Below are 14,705 nucleotides of genomic sequence, written 5' to 3'. Positions count from 1 at the left end.
CTCAGTTTTGCTAAATCTCACCCCTTATGGCCTCATTTACCGGACTGTCGGCAACTATGCTATTTCAGAACTGTAGATACATCTAAGAAAATAACGTCTGATTTTTATATCTTTATTTCAAGTCCTTTATTATAGTCTTATACTGAAAAACAAAAAAATAAAATGTTTGACCGGACACTTTGCCCATAATAACATCACAATACAATATTCTATGTTCTTCCATGATTCCATTGTTCTTCATTATTTAGAGACTCAATGTTACTTTGTCCATAGGCGAATGGGGCATCGACCTTCGTCCAAAACCTCACATGATGATGTCGTGAGTAATGAGCCTCCAGTTGGGTCATTTCATTGAGAGAATGTAAATCCAAAAATGGGATCTGAAGAACCTTTTCTCTAGGGATATCTGAGCCAAAGTATGGGTCACTTAACGGTGAAAGGCAATTTGGAAGGATCTAAGGTACTCCATGAGGTCATGTGTGTCTCTGTGCCAGGCTCTCTGTGTTTAGTACCTTTGTGGCAGCTAACTTTTGAAGCTAGGGATGTTATGGATGTCTGTGGTGTGCACATGTCGCGGGCAGGGAGGAGGGTGTCAGCACACCGCGCTCACCCCTTCTGCTCGGGTCCGGCAGCTGCTCAGTGGTGGCTCGAGCGGTGGGCCGGATCCCGGGGTTTCTCGAGCGACACTCCTCGCCCGTGAGTGAAAGGGGTTTTTTGGGATGTTGGGATAATGTCCGTGACGCCACCCACGGTTGTGGTGATGTGTAACACCACCGCTGCTCTATGCGGGGATCCCGGGGATGGTGATGGGGAGCAGCCAGGTGTTGTGTTGCCCCTCCGTGGGTAGGGGTTGGTGATCCCGGGACCCGGTGATGGCTTGTGAGGTGCAGGGCCTGGTGGGCGCAGGGACGCGGGGGCAGCGCTGTGCCTTGCGGCACGGTAGTACTCACTCAGCCTGAGACACGGACACAGTTTGTACGGTAAACCAACGGCTGGTAGGACGGTCCCACAGACGGCTGCTTTGCTTTCCCGGTAGGTGACGGTGATGTCCCTCTTCCTTGCACCTGTATGTACGGATGGTTGCGATGGGTCCCCACCGGTAACCCGCTCCCCGGCTTCAAGCTGGGCCGGAGGAGCACTACACTTTGCCCGCAGGCGCTGGCCCTCAGAGACTGGTGCCCTGGCGGTGGCGGTGCCTCTGTTGTACAGGTTGGACTGTTGCCTTCAATCGGGACTTGGTTGTTGGGGGAATCTACATCCCCTTCACTGACGGATTCGGCAAATTTGGCGACTCCTAGCCTTGCCGGGGTCCGAGAGGCCCCTGCCCTGGTGCTGACTGTCCTTCGGAACACTGCTCCAGACCACCGGGCACACAGCCAACGGGGTCCTTCCAGGAACTTCCAAACGGTCCCCCTCCGGACAGTCACCGCCGTCGCTGACCTTGCTGTACTGGCCCTACACAAAGCTGGGCTCTCAGGCTTTGCACACTCTCTGCTCTGTCACCACTTCTTGCTTTCCTCCTTTACTACTCTTCTTTCCTCCACTTTCACTTTTTTGTTGTTTACTCTAGCCCCTGCCTGGGCTACTCTGTTGTTGACACAGGCTCACCCTGGGCTCATCTCGATGTTTACTCAAGCCCTGCCTGGGCTAATCTGCCTGGTACTTCCTGCCTCCAGGGCTGTGACCTCCTTGGTGGGCGGAGCCAACCGCCTGGCCCACCCCCTGGTGTGCATCATCAGACTCCTGGAGGAAGGCAACAAGGATTTTTGGTTCAGCTTAGGTGTGCCTACCTGGGGTGTGGGGTGTGGTGGTGTTGTGACCTGTGACCCCTGGCTTGCCCAGGGCGACACATTCCCCCTTAGCAAAACGCAGACCGTCCGCGGGCTGCCGTCCTACACCGGTTTTATTTTTCTGTAAAAAAGGGGATAACAGGGTTAAACAACATGCATAACATTTTTAATAAATTCTTCCCAAGACCGGAGGCACATTTTACTTTTAACGTTTCAACGGTATACGGTCACGGTTTCCGCTCTCTCCCACCCAAGTAACCTGGCCCTGATGCTGCCCCTAAAACCCAGGCAGCACCCCTTGACCCACAGTCCAGCACACGGTACCCGAGCGGGATCTGTCCTTCCCCTCCAGAGGGTAGCCACCGGTTCCTTTGGTGGCTGGGCCCTGGCCTGCTCTGCTCAGGGCCCTCCCTCCAACCTGCCTCTCCGGAGGCGGCCTGCGGAAACGGTAACGGTACCCAACATATTTACAAGCCACTAACGTTTGTGGTTGCCCTGCAAAGTTCACGGGCTTGTCCATGGATAGTTCCCATGCAAACTTTAAACGGTCCCCACGGGGACAACGGTGCCGGCTCCAGCCGGTTGCTAATCACACAAGCAAATCAGGTAACTTTTCGGTAATCATCATTTTTCTTATCATTGCAGAACTTTCAACTTTTCAAACTTACAGTGGTGGTCCCAACGGGGACGGTGCAACGGGCATCCGCTGCCCTACTCGATGTCTTCGTCCTCCTCACCCGGTTCGGGGTGGAAGGACACGGGCACCAGCCCCTCCAGTGCGTAGCAAGCACGGCGTGGAAGGGCCGCTCGATACCCGTCGCCCCCGGTTCGGGGAACATAAGTGGCCTCCATGCCAGACAGGGCAACGACCCCCTCCTCTTCCTCTGACACAGGCTCGGTGTCAGGCCCGGAGTCGCTATCTTCTGCCCCCGCTGCAGTCACAGAGGGAGGAACACCCGCCGGGCCAGGTGCGGTGCAGCGCGCGAGCGAGCAGGACGGAGGTAACACAGGAGCCAGGGGTAGACCGGGTCCCTCAGCCGCAGCGACCGCTCCCTCGGGGACACAGGGGCGTGGGTCATTTTCCAGCTCCTCCATCACGGCCTCCACTCCATACACTCGCGCCACAGCAACTAGGGCCTCCACCTCCGCGGCCCACTGCTCCATCAGCCCGCCGATCTGACTCTGGTAGCGACGGCAGATCCCCGCCGCCCGGGCTCTCAACCATGCTGCTGTTCCAGACACCGGCTCGGTAGTCTCTGCAGAACTAGGTGGGGCGGACATCTCGGCAGTTATGCTTTCCAGGAACCCAGTCCGTCTGCAGAGCCCTGGCGTCTCTGCTTTTACAGCCGCAGCTACATGCGGCCAGCCGCCATCGCGTCCCCCTTAGCTCTTTCCGGCCCCTCCTCTCTCGGGGCGGGATTTTGGCCTTCGCGCCTCTACTGCTCGAGAAGACGCTCGAGCGGGAACTTTTCGCGCCAAAGATGGCGGCTTCTGAAATTTTTCTGCCGGATACCTCCAGCGGTAACAAGGCGCACCTCTACCGGACGGCAGAGCGGTAAGATCCTGTTCGTGACGCCAAGTTGTCGCCGGCGGGGAGGAGGGTGTCAGCATACCGCGCTCACCCCTTCTGCTCGGGTCCGGCAGCTGCTCAGTGGTGGCTCGAGCGGTGGGCCGGATCCCGGGGTTTCTCGAGCGACACTCCTCGCCCGTGAGTGAAAGGGGGTTTTTGGGATGTTGGGATAATGTCCGTGACGCCACCCACGGTTGTGGTGATGTGTAACACCACCGCTGCTCTATGCGGGGATCCCGGGGATGGTGATGGGGAGCAGCCAGGTGTTGTGTTGCCCCTCCGTGGGTAGGGGTTGGTGATCCCGGGACCCGGTGATGGCTTGTGAGGTGCAGGGCCTGGTGGGCGCAGGGACGCGGGGGCAGCGCTGTGCCTTGCGGCACGGTAGTACTCACTCAGCCTGAGACACGGACACAGTTTGTACAGTAAACCAACGGCTGGTAGGACGGTCCCACAGACGGCTGCTTTGCTTTCCCGGTAGGTGACGGTGATGTCCCTCTTCCTTGCACCTGTATGTACGGATGGTTGCGATGGGTCCCCACCGGTAACCCGCTCCCCGGCTTCAAGCTGGGCCGGAGGAGCACTACACTTTGCCCGCAGGCGCTGGCCCTCAGAGACTGGTGCCCTGGCGGTGGCGGTGCCTCTGTTGTACAGGTTGGACTGTTGCCTTCAATCGGGACTTGGTTGTTGGGGGAATCTACATCCCCTTCACTGACGGATTCGGCAAATTTGGCGACTCCTAGCCTTGCCGGGGTCCGAGAGGCCCCTGCCCTGGTGCTGACTGTCCTTCGGAACACTGCTCCAGACCACCGGGCACACAGCCAACGGGGTCCTTCCAGGAACTTCCAAACGGTCCCCCTCCGGACAGTCACCGCCGTCGCTGACCTTGCTGTACTGGCCCTACACAAAGCTGGGCTCTCAGGCTTTGCACACTCTCTGCTCTGTCACCACTTCTTGCTTTCCTCCTTTACTACTCTTCTTTCCTCCACTTTCACTTCTTTGTTGTTTACTCTAGCCCCTGCCTGGGCTACTCTGTTGTTGACACAGGCTCACCCTGGGCTCATCTCGATGTTTACTCAAGCCCTGCCTGGGCTAATCTGCCTGGTACTTCCTGCCTCCAGGGCTGTGACCTCCTTGGTGGGCGGAGCCAACCGCCTGGCCCACCCCCTGGTGTGCATCATCAGACTCCTGGAGGAAGGCAACAAGGATTTTTGGTTCAGCTTAGGTGTGCCTACCTGGGGTGTGGGGTGTGGTGGTGTTGTGACCTGTGACCCCTGGCTTGCCCAGGGCGACACACACACACTGGAAAGGTATTGTTGGGTTAAAAAATTGCAAAGGATGCAACAATTTTTAAGAATCTGAACCATTTTTGTTCGGATGGGGGGTGGGATTCTGGACATACACTTACTACTATGTGAGTATCCTTTGCATGTAATGTGATTTTCTCTTAAAGGGATTCTCTACTTTTTGATAGGGTCCTTTGATCAGCTGTAGTAAAACCTGGAGCTGTCTCATTTGTGAAATATATGGCAAATCCTCAAGATAGGCCATAAATGTCTGACCAATGCATGTGCCATTACTAGGTGTCACGCTGGTGACTATGATGTGACTGGATAGGGACCCCTAAGCTAGCCCTCAGACTAGGAAGCACCCTGAGCTGATCCGTAAACCAGAGGTACACTCGATAGTAGGGAGGTCTGGGCCACCAGCGTGTCCCTATCTCCTGTTCAAGACCCTGATGTAACACCCTCAACACCCACTACCCAAGGGTCGAGCCAGGACAGTAGTCAAAAAACCCCACCGATAAACAACAAAGACTGAGGGGACAACAAAACTCACGCACACCAAAGCAAACCCCAGGGGGACTACAAAGGGTGCCAAGGAGGTACATGGGGTAAGAAGAAAGTAACTAAACTAGGTTACTTCCACACCAAACAACAAAGGATAGCAGCTGCAGCAAACACCTCCTTCTCACTCCAGACCAAACTCCAGAATGAATTCTGAATACCGGCACCTTCTGCTAGGAGCAGAGGGTATTTATCCAGGTGGGAGTGGTCAGGGGTAATGAGCTTGCTACTAGCAAGAAAACTGACATTAACCCCGTGCATGCCAAATTGAAAAAACACATTTAATATGTAGAGTCTTAGATGGTAACAAGAGACTTGGAGCCTGAGCCTGTCAAAGGGAGATGACTGGGATACCAGGAAGGACATCTACATTGAGATCAGAAGCATGTCCTACCACTGGGATTCAAATCTATGTTGAGAACTGGGCTATGATGTGCACCACCAGCAGGGTTGGTCGCGTATGCATGATTCTCTCGATTTACTTGTATGGGAGTTCCAATAATTGACAACCAAGCAATTTTCAGAACTCCCGTACAAATGTATAAAGAGGGCAGCCCATGAGCTGCTAACTCTCCGGACAACATATTGCGAAAAGTACTGCTTAGGACGTAGACTTACAGAATGCCAACCTCCTTCTCATTGCTGACTTAACATCTCTATTCTTCAGACTATAGATCAATGGGTTCAACATGGGGACAGCGGCCGTGTTAAAAAGCGAGAAGAGCTTCTTGGTGTTTATTGACCCATATGAGGTGGGGGTCAAGTACTGAGAGATAAACGTCACGTAGAGAAGGGTGACCACTGTAAGATGGGAGGAACAAGTGTAAAAAGCTTTTTTCTTTCCTCTTTCGGAACTAATCTTCAAGATGGCCAATGTAATAAAAATATAGGGGACCAATGTGAGGACAAAAGGCATTAGAATAATGATAAAAAGTCCTTGGATGAAGACCACCATTTCCAAGATGGATGTGTCGTCACAAGTGATTTTCATCAGAGGTAAGATATCACAGAAGAAGTGGTTGACCTCATTGGATGTATAGCATGAGAAACCTGAGAAGATGACAATTGGAACAAGGACTTGGGCAAATCATATCAAGTAGCAGCAAGAACATAGTAAACCACAAACCCTATGGTTCATAACAGCATGATAACGTAGAGGGTTACAGACGGCTACGTATCTATCAAAGCTCATAGCGGCCAAAATTAATAGTTCATGACCAATCAAAGAGGCAAAAAAATACATCTGGATTAAGCATGCCATATAGGAGACTGTGTTGTCACCAGTTATGAATATGAGAAGGACCTTATGTAAAGTGATGGTGGTAGAGGAAAAATCCACGATTGACAGATTACCCAGGAAGAAATACATGGGGGTGTGAAGATGGCGGTCAAAGCAGATCAATAGAAAAATTGTCACATTGCCCCCAAATGTGATGAGGTAAATGAGAAGAACCAGAAAAAAGATCGGTGCTTGGAGTTCTGGGACATCCGAGATCCCTTTAATGATGAAGTATGCCATCAATTTTTGGTTTGTAGAATTCCGAAACATGGTTTATTCATTAATCTTCATTCTTAATATGCAGTTTTTGAGAATTTTTCAACAGGCGTGAAAACATCTTAGTAAGTGATCTTGGAGCTCGATCAAGAATACCTCATTGGGTTTTAGTCTCTTCTTCAAGTAATTACCTAAATTAGAGTGGCCAATGCAGACATTTTTCCAAAGATTAGATTACAATAAAGGTCACACATACGCAATGCAAAATCATTCTTGTCAAAACCAAAGTTAAAGGCAAGAAAGTTGTTACTGGTGGGTCTCGAGCACTTGAGCCCTGTTGCTCATCCGACACAACAAACAAGTATCATATATGGGGGTAGGTAGACAGGGGTCTTAGTACACAATTTACATTTGGGCCAAGGAACCTTAAGTTTTATGCTCCTTTATATAAAGAGGTTTTCCACGTTTTATTGCTAAAAAGATCCAGCTTACCACTAACATCCCTTTTTATCCTGAAGGTGTAATCCATGAGGTACTCACCAGTTCTTTCCCTACTGTTGGGTTGTCCAAAGTGAATGCTATGGCTGTGGAATATTTTAGTATGGAGGACTCATCATCACCATGGATTGACACATAAAGAGCGGGCGTAGCCTGAAGGGAATTGCAATGGTGCTGAACGTTAATTCGTAAGTTGACAACACCTTTACAGCACATACAGTATATGACCGGGGTCATGTGCATGGAGCGAAGTGACCAGAGGCTGTTCCACTCCTTAGCTCTTAGGTTCTCCCATATAATCTCCTATGGGCTTCGTTTATCAAACTAATTGGCCTTTTTCCTCTAGCCGCTAATCAGAGTTTACTTTTCACTTTTTAAACTAGAGTTGCACTGTGATTGGTTGAAAAGGAGAAATGGGTCCAGTTTGATAGCAAAGGCCAATTGGGTATAGCAAAGATTTTCTAAAACTGTCCCCAATACCCTGCTGTATGTGTATTGAGGACAGTTGGGGACCCTCCAAATATCCCAATATTTTACTTGTTTCAAGTCTACACACACACATCAATTCTAGGCCTGACAGCTATCCTGCCCGGCTCCCCATACACTGGAGATCTCACTCTACTGGTCACTCCTGTGTTCTCTATGAGACAGCTGTTTGCTGGAATATCACTTAGAAAAGAAAAGAATCTTGGGTTCAAAGTTATATCATCATCTATCAAGGGCAACCATTCACATTACTGTTGACCAAACTCATCAATATCGGTGGATTTGACCCACTTTGGTATGTGTATGATGGTCTTTAGTCTTGGTCGCTAAGCCAAGTATCTTTTAAACCTGAATTTTTGCAACCCTGCCTATCCCCATGTACATGCCAATTGAGGATAAGGGTCAATACCTTAATCTTGGAAAATGCACTAAATTGGACTACATTTGACCAGATTGGAACTTTAAAGGCAGGTTTAAAAGCATCGGAGATCCTTTCTTCTTTTATGCGTGTACCACTGTGATTTTATCAAAAAACCCACAATGGGACCAGTTAAGAGAAAGAGTTGGGAGTCCACCTGAGTTATTATTTCTGACTATTTTCAGAAACTTTAAGGTATCAAAAGTCCTACAGAAAAAAAAGAATAGTCCTCTGTAGACCATTCATGGTGTTGTGGACCATGAAGAACACAGCAAGGAGCAGACGACAGGACTTACCTCAGTTGCCTTGTCTTCTCCGTCCATCTGTTCTCATCTCTTATGGTCAGAGTTGCTTCTTTATAATCTATTGATCCCAAATTTCCATTGGAAAGACTCATGAGACCCACAAAACCAAGAAACCCACCAATTAGAGGAGCACAAGCATATAAATTCTCTAGTCAGCAATTGTAATTATTAATTTACTCCCAATCATCATTATTATATTATTATTATTATTACTACAATATATTATAGAAATAATTATTGTTGTATGATCATATTATTCTAGAACAATCCACCTGTGTTTATGTATTTCTATGCCTCAGGCCAGGTGTCTTATATATACATAATAAAATAGATATACAGTTCACCTATAATTAATCTCCTGGGATCGTCGCCTCAGATCGGTAACGGCCCACCGGGACATTAGTCTTAATTAAATATCGGATACAACATAAACATGTCAACAAATGCTCCCTGGGAAGGACGTTCTCCTTCCCCGAGCGGAGACATAATTGTTACCAAGTGTAATAATGATAATATAACCAGAAAAACATATTAACAATTTGATTCCAAGGTCAAGGGGCGCACTGAAATCATATGGGCCAAAATTCAAAATGTCTTCCCTATTGTGACCACAATTTTATCTTTGTATGTATATATAGACAAATGATATACACCTTTTGCTATTAATGTATTTATATGTAAGTTACAGTAATTGGGTTCATGCACTTGACCAAAATAGGCCAAGCCCCCACTTCCTAAAGAGAGATAAACACATGCCCCCACTCAGTGGTGTAACTAGAGTCCAATAGGCTCCAGTGCAAAGTTTAGGCCTGCGCCCCCCCCCCCCCCACATGTTGTTCAGATGTATGGGCCCTTGTAGAGTGTTAAATCTTTTAAAGACACATGAGTTGCTCCCCCTCCATCTAAATTATGTAGTAATGTATTCAACCCTGTACTAAATGTCTTCAATCTTGGGCCACTTCCTGGTAAATATATCCTCCATCATGGTATATTTGTCCCTAACCTGTTATATATTTCCCCCATCCTGGTATATAAGACTCATATCTTGGTATATATGCCCTGCATCCTAGGCCCCATCACGGTAAATGTTCCCATCCTGGTATTAATGTTCCCCGTCATTGTAAATACTGTATATATCCCCTATCCTAAGCCCCTTCCTTGTAGATATGCCCTTATATTGGTATATATAACATCCATCCTGGTATATATGTCCTTATCCTGGTATATATGTTCCCTATACTGGTAAATATGTCCTCATCCTTGGCCTATGCTTTTTATATGTTCTCATGCTGGGCCCATCCTGGTATATATGTACCCATCATGGTATATATGTCCTCATCCTGGATCCATTCTGGTATATATGCCCTCATCTTGACCACCATCCTGTTATATATGTCCCTTTTCCTGGTAAATATGTCCTCACACTGTACCCTATCCTGAGATATATGTCTCTCATCCTGGGCCCATCCTGGTATATTTCTCCCTCATCCTGGTATGTATGTCCCCCATCCCGGTATATATTTCCTCTTCCTGGTGTATATTTCCCCATCCTGGCATAAATGTCTTCGTTCTGGGCCCATCCTGGTATATATGTCCCCTATCCTGGTATATATGTCCTCATCCTTGGCTCATCCTGGTATATCTGCCCCCCATCCTGGTATATATGTCCTCATCCTGGGCCCATCCTGGTACATATGGTCCTTTTCCTGGTATATATGTCCTTTTCCTGGACCTCTTCCTAGTATATACAGTCCTCATTCTGTGTCTAACACATTAAAAAGAGACATTCTACTCATCTCTGCTCACTCCCAAGCCACACAGCGTCCTCTGTGGTCAGCGCGAAATCGCAGTTGATATCGGCGTGCAAGTAGAGAAGTACGCCGGCACTCATAAAACACCCCAATAAGAAAACCAGAGAAAAAAAGATATGTTCTTGTTTTATTTTTATTCAACAATTGTTGTAACAGAGTCCGAAAAATATATATGACGTTTCGGCCCCTGGCCTTTATCAAAATCGGACCATCAGATGGACTGACAATCGAAATGAGGTTTTGGTTCACAAGAAAATATCAATCGAAGTCTGTAATGGGGTTGGTAATATAAACGGATATGTGAAGCGGTAAGAGGTAGATCACATGACTATGAATTGACACAGCCTGCAATGAACCTGTGAAGGTATGTATAGATCAAAAATGAAGGGGGACCATGGATCACAATGTATAAATGTAAGTAGGGTTCTGGTGCCCAAGATACATGGATAGACTATCATCACACTGCAGGGTTAATAGAGGAATTTTTTCTATATTAATCTCTTTGGAATAAGGAAATAGGACAAACAGTTCCTATTAAGTGTAGTGATATGAGACGGCTGGAGGGAGGAATTAGTCCCAAAATGAAGAGGTCTTATGCCATAGTGTCAGGCAGAGTGTCATGGAGAATCCTGCTGTGCATGCATACCATGGCACATGACATCAGTCATGTGGTCCCAGTCACAGGCACACTGATGTCAGCTGCCAGCCATTGTTTGGTGGTGAGCTTGTATTGCTGCTTGGGGACCCGATGAATCTCTGTGCAGCAATGCATTTCAGCTGTATGTGCGCCCTTAGAAGCAAATCCAGCTGAAGTAGGTGCTGGGGTTGGCATTGTTACACCACTGCCCCCACTTACTGTAGAGACAAGACCTGCCCCACTTATGCTAGAGAGTCAAGACCTGCCCCACTTATTGTAGAATGGTAGACATGCCCTGACTAACTATAGAGAGGTTTACATGTTCCGTCTTCCTGTAGAAAGACAAGATTTGCCCCCACTTACTATAGAGAGACAAGACCTGCCCCCACTTATTTTAGAGAGGTAGACATGCCCCGACTTACTGTAGAGAGATAGACATGCCCTGAATTACTGTAGAGAGTTAGCCTTCCCCTGACTTACTGTAGAGAGGTAGACATGCCCCCACTGACTGTAGAGAGTTAGACATGCCCCAACTTACTGTAAAGAGATAGACATGCACAAACTTACTGTAGAGAGGTAGACATGCTCCGACTTACTGTAGAGAGATAGACATGCACAAACTTACTGTAGAGAGGTAGACATGCTCCGACTTACTGTAGAGAGGTAGCCATGCCATGACTTACTGTAGAGAGGTAGACATGCCCCGAATTACTGTAGAGAGTTAGCCTTCCCCCAACTTACTGTAGAGAGGTAGACATGCCCCCACTGACTGTAGAGAGTTAGACATGCCCCAACTTACTGTAGAGAGATATTCAAATTGTCTCTCCAGTAAAGGAGACAAACTCTAGCACAGCGCCACCTATTGGAAGTAGCGATCCTAAAAGTCACAAGTGGATTTTCAACAATCCTTTGCAATATGACTCAGGATATATATCTCAGGATATACTGTAGAGAGATAGACATGCACAAACTTACTGTAGAGAGGTAGACATGCTCCGACTTACTGTAGAGAGGTAGCCATGCCATGACTTACTGTAGAGAGGTAGACATGCCCCGAATTACTGTAGAGAGTTAGCCTTCCCCCAACTTACTGTAGAGAGGTAGACATGCCCCCACTGACTGTAGAGAGTTAGACATGCCCCAACTTACTGTGGAGAGGTAGACATGCTCAAACTTACTGTAGAGAGGTAGACATGCTCCGACTTACTTTAGAGGTGGCCATGCCACGAATTACTGTAGAGAGGTAGCCTGCCTCTGACTTACTGTAGAGAGGTAGCCATGCCCCAACTTACTGTAGAGAGGTAGCCATGCTCCAACTTACTGTAGAGAGGTAGACATGCTGCGACCTACTGTAGAGAGGTAGCCGTGCCCCGACTAACTGTAGAGAGGAAGACATGCCCCAACTTACTGTAGAGAGGTAGACATGCCCCCACTGACTGTAGAGAGGTAGACATGCCCCGACTTACTGTAGAGAGGTAGACATGCTCCAACTTACTGTAGAGAGGTCGACATGCTATGACTTACTGTAGAAAGGTAGCCTGCCTCTGACTTACTGTAGAGAGGGGGATGTACCGCCCCCGTGTCAGCGGCCGAGCGGCTCGGACCCGGGACTGCGGTGGCTCGAGGGGTCTCCGGACCTAAGGAGGGGTCGTGCGGACACTCGAATTAAAAGGGGGGGATATGTACAGGGGGATTAGAAGTTCGTGACGCCACCCACGGTGCGTGGTAAGATGGAGTACCACCGCTGCTGTTGGGAGCGCCCAATGGCGGTGGTATGGCAGCAAGGCGTTTAAGCCCTCCGTGGGTAGGGTTTTGCCCCATGGCCCGGTGATGGTGGTGAAGGGGTGCCGTTGGGGAGGAAAAGGGTTTTTTCTGCGTACTCACTCAGTCCAAGAATACTGACACCGACACTTTGGAAACCAGAATTTTGAGCACCGCTGCAGCAGGGAGGGAGCACGCGTGGATCCGTGCCCTTGGTGTTGCTAGTTAGCTTGTGACCTTTTCCGTGGCACTTTCTTCACTATTTGGACCCTGTAGTGTGGAACTAGTCGAGTCCCGCTCACCCGTATGGCTAACGGAGTGAGCGTGCTCTCAGGGTTCACACTTGGGATTTTCTGGACTATGATTTGGGAAAGTCCTATCCCCTCGTTGCGCTAGTACCCCGATTTTGGAGAGGGTGGAGGATGACTCTCGAAGACTTCACCCTCGTCGGGTAAATTTCCAGAATGCATGAAGCTACTTCCCGGCCTAGAGTCCACGTACCCAGTCATGCCCCTGGCCCCTGCCCGGAGATGGTTCAAGGCCACCGGTTTCCCTCCTCGGCAGATCCGTGCCTCTTGACATGATCCCCTGTGACCGGTTTTCCAGCTCCTATCAGGTCCAAACCAACGTCTGCCACCTAGTCTTCTACAGGGAGCCCAGCTCCTCACCTCCTCTCTCCTCAACTTCACCGCTCCACACACTTCTGACTCCAACCCTACCAACCCCCCAAGTGGGTGGCCCTATTCCCTTCAGGCCCCCCAATGGTGTGTCTGGTGGGTGTGGTGCAGAGTGTTCCTAGGTTTTAACTGGCTCTGCTGTTAGCAACACTGAAGGCCACGATCCGTAACCAAGGAGGAGTGGATACTGTGCAGAAGGGCAGATTGCACAATACCCTGTGACGACCTGATAGGCCAGGGCATCACATAGACATGCCCCGACTTACTGTAGAAAGGTAGCCATGCCCCAACTTAATTGGAGAGGTAGACATGCCCCAACTTACTGTATAGTGATAGCCTGCCTCTGACTTACTGTAGAGAAGTAGCCATACCCTGACTTACTGTAGAGAGTTAGACCTGCCCCCTCTAACTGTAGAGAGGTAGACATGCCCCCACTGACTGTAGAGAGGTAGCCATGCTCCAACTTACTGTAGAGAGGTAGACATGCCCCGACTTACTGTAGAAAGGTAACCATGCCCCAACTTACTGTAGAGAGGTAGCCATGCTCCAACTTACTGTAGAGAGGTAGACATGCCCCGACTTACTGTAGAAAGGTAGCTATGCCCCAACTTAATTAGAGAGGTAGACATGCCCCAACTTACTGTAGAGAGGTAGCCTGCCTCTGACTTACTGTAGAGAAGTAGACATGCCTCGACTTACTGTAGAGAGTTAGACATGCCCCGACTTACTGTAGAGAGTTAGACATGCCCCGACTTACTGTAGAGAGTTAGACATGCCCTAACTTAATGTAGAGAGTTAGACATGTCACAACTTACTGTAGAGAGGTAGCCATGCCCAAACTTACTGTAGAGAGGTAGCCATGCCCCAACTTACTGTAGAGAGGTAGCCTTGCCCCAACTTAGTGTAGAGAGGTAGCCATGCCCCGACTTACTGTAGAGAGTTATACATGCCCCGACTTACTGTAGAGAGTTAGACATGGCCTAACTTAATGTAGAGAGGTAGCCATGCCCAAACTTACTGTAGAGAGGTAGCCATGCCCCAACTTACTGTAGAGAGGTAGCCTTGCCCCAACTTACTGTAGAGAGGTAGCCATGCCCCAACTTACTGTAGAGAGGTAGCCATGCCCCAACTTACTGTAGAGAGGTAGACATGCCCCAACTTACTGTAGAAAGGTAACCATGCCCCAACTTACTGTAGAGAGGTAGCCATGCCCCAACTTACTGTAGAAAGGTAACCATGCCCCAACTTACTGTAGAGAGGTAGACATGCCCCAACTTACTGTAGAGAGGTAGCCATGCCCCAACTTACTGTAGAGAGGTAGCCATGCCCCAACTTACTGTAGAGAGGTAGACATGCCCCAACTTACTGTAGAGAGGTAGCCATGCCCCAACTTACTTTAGAGATGTAGACATG

The 14,705-nt window shown here is 48.9% G+C and overlaps 1 pseudogene; it reads right to left on the bottom strand.

The window, feature by feature from the left end:
- Positions 1-5,805: 5,805 nt before the first annotated feature.
- On the bottom strand, positions 5,806-6,753 carry LOC142251736 (olfactory receptor 8B8-like; annotated as a pseudogene).
- Positions 6,754-14,705: the final 7,952 nt, after the last annotated feature.

This window comes from Anomaloglossus baeobatrachus, chromosome 9, assembly GCF_048569485.1.
Source record: "Anomaloglossus baeobatrachus isolate aAnoBae1 chromosome 9, aAnoBae1.hap1, whole genome shotgun sequence".
NCBI classification, from domain to species: domain Eukaryota; kingdom Metazoa; phylum Chordata; class Amphibia; order Anura; family Aromobatidae; genus Anomaloglossus; species Anomaloglossus baeobatrachus.
Note: the sequence above shows the minus strand (reverse complement) of the source record. Positions and strands in the feature narration are given on the sequence as shown.